Below are 6,915 nucleotides of genomic sequence, written 5' to 3'. Positions count from 1 at the left end.
TCTCTGTCAAGGTGATCCCACACTGCTTCAGTAATGTTGAGGTTCGATTTCTGAGGATGCCAATCCATGACTGATAGTGTTTTTCTATTGAGGTATGCTTTTACTGCATTTGCGGCGTGTTTGAGATCATTGTCATGCTGAAAAATTAAGCCAGATGTTCTCCAGATGGTTCTGTACAGTGAGACAAACTCAAACAGATGGTTGATTTCTATCATTTTTGTCAAGATCCACAGCACTGGCACCCGCTTCAGATGTTATCAGTCCAGCCCAAACGATGACAGAGTTTCAATCTGTATTTTACAGCTGGGTGTAAAAACTCACTATTGCACCTCTCTCCTGACCTATCAGTTGATTTGAACCAGCATTGTTTGATTTATCACTTCATAAGACCTGTTGCCGCTGATTTTCAGTCCAGTTGTTGCCCAGCCCATTTCCCTTCCTTTAAGGTGGCTTCTAGACAGCCACCCTTTGACTGGGACTGTTTCTGTTGAGGCTTCAATAAAAAGTAGACTCGAGGTCCAGATTTGCAAATCAGTTCCCATGTCAGGTCTTTCCTATTTCTTAAGGGTATGACTTTCAGATGCTGTTTATCTCTTTTATATACTTTTCAGGTCTGGTAATTATTTGTCTGTTTGACATTTTTCATAGATTTAACTAAAGAAATGGAAAGAAATTATGTGTTTTGCTTAGTTTTCTGTTATGTTTAGACAAAATTGGCTTATTCTTGATTCCAGTCACTTTTTTATTCTTAAAAATTACTAGAATGCTCCTTGAAGGAGGGTGGCTCCAGACTTTTTTACAGTACTAGTTACTCTAAAAAGTAGATGAGATTATGCCAATTCACCAACAAAACAGAAAGTACTCCAGCCTGACAGAAAATTGCATTCAACACTAATGTATCATCACTCAGCATGTGTATATCTGATCCCTAAATTATTCATTCATTGTTAACCTTCGCATATAAAAATTAAGTTGATATGTTTTCTTACACATATATTTTCACTCACGTCACAGTTTTCTGATTTTAATTGATATTTGCATTTTATTGCTCTTTCAGGCATATTTATGTGGTTTTAAACCTGCAGTCAATGAATCTAAAGCATTTAATCAGGCATGTGTCTGGCATGTGCAGCCAGTGTTTAATAAATTCAGATTTAATACATGTAAAGTGGTGCTACACGAGAGCCTGGAAACTGATTTGTTTTGAATGAGCTGTTTTCCATAGTGCTGAAAGAATTTTTTCACTTTCACTTGAGAATCACACTTCACCTCCAGACAGACAGACAGATAAAGTCATTATTTGTATTATAATAATAATACATTGTATCACTGGATCATCATTATAAGAAGATAAAAAGTACAAAGTAGCACAACGTAGAAATACCCTCTTATATTAAGTATTGTATTTGAGTAAATGCACTTTATATCATCATGTAAGCAGTGTCACTTATTATAATGTAAATTTCTATTGTCACCACAGAATTTGATCTTTGAGTGCTCATTGAGTCTGATAATGCATGTGTACCTTGGATGAAGCCTGTGTTTTTCTTATCAGAGCTTATTAAATATACAGAGCTGAGTAAACACTGACAACATTCAGTATAAAAATACACACAGTGGTGCTCATATGAGGCATGTGTTGGACTAATATAAACAGTTTCAGGGTTTGTGTGTCTTTCTGCTCCTTTTCCTTTGTGTAAAGTTATTTTGTGTTGTGTAGAATGATTTTGCTTGTTTGTGGATGTATTTTGTCTCTATTTTTTTGTTGTTCTCACTGTGAGTATTTCTTTACGTTAGAACAAAATGAAAGAAAAAAAAGTGCAGACAAAACCATAACTGGATAACATTTGGTAATGTAATATAACACGGGCCGCAAATAACAGTGTAAATGTTTTGTATACACTGGAGACTCACAAAGACAAAGGTACTTCATGTCCTCAGCAGGTACTGATAAAGAAGGAATTGAAAAATTAGCATGTAGTGAGCTTCAGAGTGAAGCCAGGAACATTTTTAAAGCTCTTTATTCATGAAGCTTTGTTTTTCACTGAATTTCAAGCACACTTGAATGAGCTGAGCTCAGCACTTGAGTCCACCTCAGGCACGCTTGTCTTCTGTTTTTACCATGAAGTCTGCAGTGGTGTACATCCTCAAAAGGAAAAGTAAACATCATTCAAAGAGCTCAAATGCTTCTACAACATGGCTCATCTGTGAACTTTACACTCTGGCTGCATGCCATAAATGATAAATGGAATGGAACTGACCTGCTTCTCCCTCACTCACTTTACACAGTATCCAAGCTTCCTTTTATACAGTGAGGGAAAACAGACTTAAAACTCCCATCATGGATCTTAACTTTAACATAAAGAATGCCTCCATCTAGGGTGTAAACTATAGTATAATGTAATACAATAAAGTATTGTATTGTATAAGGATACCATGAAGCAATCTGGCCATTCTCCTCTGACCTCTGACATCAACAGGGTATTTTCTCATCGAGAACTGCTGTTCACCAATATTTTATATCTCTGATAAACCTTAGAGATTGTGCAGGAAAATCCCAGTAGATCAACAGTTTCTGAAATACGTCCCGCATTCTGATACTTAGTTTGAACTTCGGCAGGTTGTCTTGACCTACATACCTAAATGCGCTGAGCGGCTGATTAGATATTTGCAACAGGTATAACTAAAAAAGTGGACAGGAAGTATATAACCACCATAATATGTAAACTGGGCCAATAGTTATAGCAAGTCACATATCCTAGTATTTTTTTTTTTCTTTTCTCCTTTTCCTCTCTCTTACATTCATTTCTTAGGTGCTGGGTGATTTAGATATTATCACCATCATATATTCTCAATTATCCCCCACTCCAATTATTAGTAATATCAGAGGATAATCCACAGCTCAGTCAATAATGAATCAGTGATCATTACTGCATATGTAAACTTCTTTTTATGATGCTTTATATATTATATTATATGAAGTAGCATCCTAATGATTAGGATGATCAGCTGAGGTGAGTATAATTCAATTCAATTCAATTCAGTTTTATTTATACAGCACCAAATCACAACAACAGTCGCCTCAAGGTGCTTTATATTGTAAGGTAGGTACCCTACAATAATACGTACAGAGAAACACCCAAAAATCATATGACTTCCCATGAGCAAGCATTTTGGCAACAGTGGGAAGGAAAAACTCCCTTTTAACAGGAAGAAACCTCTGGCAGAACCAGGCTCAGGGAGGGGTGGGGCCATCTGCTGCGACCGGTTGGGGTTAGAGAAGGAAGGCGGGATAAAGGACATGCTGTGGAAGGCAGAGATTAATAAGTATGATTCGATGCAGAGATTGCAAACTGGAAGCCGGTTCCACAGAAGAGGGGCCTGAAAACTGAAGGCTGTCCCTCCCATTCTACTTTTAAATACTCCAGGAACAACAAGTAAGCCTGCAGTGCAAGAGTGAAGTGCTCTAATGGGGTCATATGGTACTATAAGGTCATTAAGATAGGATGGGGCCTGTGTGTGAGGAGCAGGATTTTGAATTCAATTCTGGATTTAACAGGAAGCCAATGAAGGGAAGCCAATATAGGAGAAATATGCTCTCTCTTTCTAGTCCCTGTCAGTACTCTTGCTGCAGCATTTTGGATAAACTGAAGGCTTTTTTGAGAGATTTTAGGACATTGTGATAATAATGAATTACAGTAGTGCAGCCTAGAAGTAATAAATGCATGAACTAGTTTTTCAGCATCACTCTCAGACAGGATATTTCTCATTTTAGAGATGTTGCGCAAATGGAAAAAAGCAGTCCTACATATTTGTTTAATATGTGCATTGAATGTCCTGGTCAAAAATGACTCCAAGGTCACTCACAGTGTTACTGGATGCCAAGGTAATGCCATCCAAAGTAAGAATCAGGTTAGATACCATGTTTCTAAGATTTTCAGGGCCGAGTACAATAACCTTAGCTTTATCTGAATTAAGGAGCAAAAAGTTAGCGGCCATCCAGGTCTTTATGTCTTTAAGACATTCCTAGCAGTGAAAATGTACAGTATGCTATGCCTTCTGACGATACTGCCTAAGGGAAGCATGTATAATGTAAGTAGAATTGGTCCTAGCACTGAACCCTGTGGAACTCCATAATTAACCTCAGTGTGTGAAGAGGAGTCTGTTAGATAGATATGATACAAACAACTGCAGAGCAGTACCTGTAATACTTACAGCATGTTCTAATCGTTCTAATAGTATATTATGGTCAACAGTATTGAAAGCTGCACTGAGGTCTAGCAGGACAGAGATGAGTCCACTGTCAGAGGCCATAAGAAGATCATTTGTAACCTTCACTAAAGCTGTTTCTGTGCTGTGATGGGCTCTGAAACTTGACTGAAACTCTTCAAATAAGCCATTCCTCTGCAGATGATCTATGAGATCTTTGACAGCTACTCTTTCAAGAATTTTTGATATGAAACAAATGAAGATTGACCACTGGGTCAAGACATGGCCTTTTAAGCAACAGTTTAACTACAGCCAGCTTGAAAGCCCTTGGTATGTAGCTGATTATTAGAGATAGCTTGAAGCATTAATTAATGGCAGGACTTCTTTGAGCAGTCTTGTAGGAATGGTGTCTAAAAGACATGTTGATAGTTTGGAGGAAGTAATTACTGAAATTAACTCAGAAAGATCATTTGGAGAAAAAGACTCTAAATGAATGTCAGTGATGCTGACAGTAGCTGCAGATAATATTACATCTGTGAGATGATTATGGGTAATTTTTTCTCTAATGGTTAAAATTTTATTTGTGAAGAAGTTAATGAAGTCATTACTAGTTAACATTAAAGAGTTGGCTCAACAGTGCTCTGACTTTTTGTCAGCCTGGCTACAGTGCTGAAGAGAAACCTAGGGTTGTTCTTATTTTCTTCAATTAATGATGAATAGTAAGATTTTTCTAGCTTTACGGAGTTCTTTCTTATAAAGCAGCAAACTGATTCTCTAGGCTAAAGGATGATCTTCTATATTTGCTCTAAATTTGCCCATTTCCTCTCCAGCTCTTCCTCTCCAGTTGTCTATGAGTTATCTGCTTTAAGCTATGTGTTTGAGAGTTATACCAGGGAGTCAAGTAGGGGAGACTGGGGATAGTTGTAACATTTTTGACATTTCTGTCTGTAAATTGAAGCTCTTTTAAGGTAGTGGATTCAAAATGTAATGCAAAGTATTTACATGTCTCTGCTATTAAATAGTGCAGCTATTTTCTCTGCAGCACAATTACCCATTGCCTGGTATGGCCTCAAACACAAAGAGTGAAATGTTACAATTAACCCAGTCTGGGTTAGTTGTAACAAATCCTGGGGTAAAATGTAACACAATGAAATAAGGGTACTAACAAAACATTAACATGTAATCTTTGTTTATTTAACACATGAATGCACTTAGAGCCATTTATGTAGCTATGTGTGTGTGTGACAGAATGCAGAAATCTAGCTTTTGAACATATTCCAACCCCCCAAAAAAGACAAATTATGGATGTTGCATCTTCAAAAAATAAAAATACAATAATTGAGCCTTACACCGGAGTATCGTTGCACTGGTTTACTGAACCTTTCTTTCAGGGCATGTACAGAACATGAGCATCCATTTTCTACTGCCTCCTACAGGACACACACTTCTTCCACTTCCTTACACATTAATGTAACACAGAACTAATACTGCCTCTCCTGGCATTACCATTGTAACAACACACTCATTCTGTTTCTTTCAGAAGAATAACAGGAACTTAGGATGTAGGTATCTATGAATAATAACTATTATGTATACTCATATATTTATATAACCACTTATTTCTTGCGATACCACAATGGAAATTTCTGCAACTGAATATTTCATTCATTTTGGTTGGTCTTCCTTGAGTTTGGCCTCATTGGCTCAGTGGGCATTATAACCTACAACTCTTGCACCAATTTTGAACATAACAATGAAGCTGAAAAAATGTAGTTGTTCACCAGCATCACAATTCCATTACTTTTTATCATACCTTGGTGTGGTTTGCAAAGTGCTTCAGAAAGATGAGGAAATCTGTTTCTTGCACCCATCCTGATTTATTTCCACTACCAGTATTTCCTACTGGTCCATCTCTGACACAGTGGTCTGCATAATGTATGTGTGGTGTGGGAACGCAAACAGTGGAGGAATTGTGTTGCCAATGGCATTAACCGCATATACAAAAGCGACCAGTGAACCTCTCTCTGCTGATGTCGTTGCCCCAACTTGTTTAATATAAGTTAAAGTAATAGTGCGTTAAGTTGTAACATCTGCATTATTGTTACAACTAACCCAGACTGTTGCTGTTACAACTGACCCAGACTCCTATAGCCATGAACTAGCTAACATTACAGCCAACGACTAAAACATTAGCACTAAAGACCTACACAGAATATATCCCCATAGACATACAAATAACATAATTTAAGTTTGATGAGTTTAACTGCAAAGCAGATAATGCTATTAGAAATTGAAATAAAGTAGAAAAACGTACTTTTTGGTATACAAATTACTTTTTTTCATGTTAAATTGTCTGTGTTTGACAAAATGTGCTGATTTTTCACATGTAATAGCAGAACTGAATTGGGCATGCACAGGATGAGTCACATCATTTGAAACTTAGCCCTGATTGGAGAAATTGGAAGTGTTACAACTGACCCACGTTACAACTATCCCCGGTCTCCCCTACTTCTGATTGAGGGACTATTTTTCACCTGAGCTATAGTATCCAGTGTCATAGAACGTATATTAAGCTTATCTCGGTATCGTCCTATTTCTTTCTTTCTCTTTCCTTGTTGCGGCACCTGCCAAAGGGGGCGGGGCCACTGATGTCACCTGGAGCAGTGTGGAGGAACGGGCCAGCGGGGAGGGGGGATGATTCGCCTC

The sequence above is a fragment of the Astatotilapia calliptera genome, chromosome 16 (genome assembly GCF_900246225.1).
Source record: "Astatotilapia calliptera chromosome 16, fAstCal1.2, whole genome shotgun sequence".
Lineage (NCBI taxonomy): Eukaryota > Metazoa > Chordata > Actinopteri > Cichliformes > Cichlidae > Astatotilapia > Astatotilapia calliptera.
The sequence above is the reverse complement of the archived record's forward strand: the minus strand, read 5'-3'. Positions refer to the sequence as shown.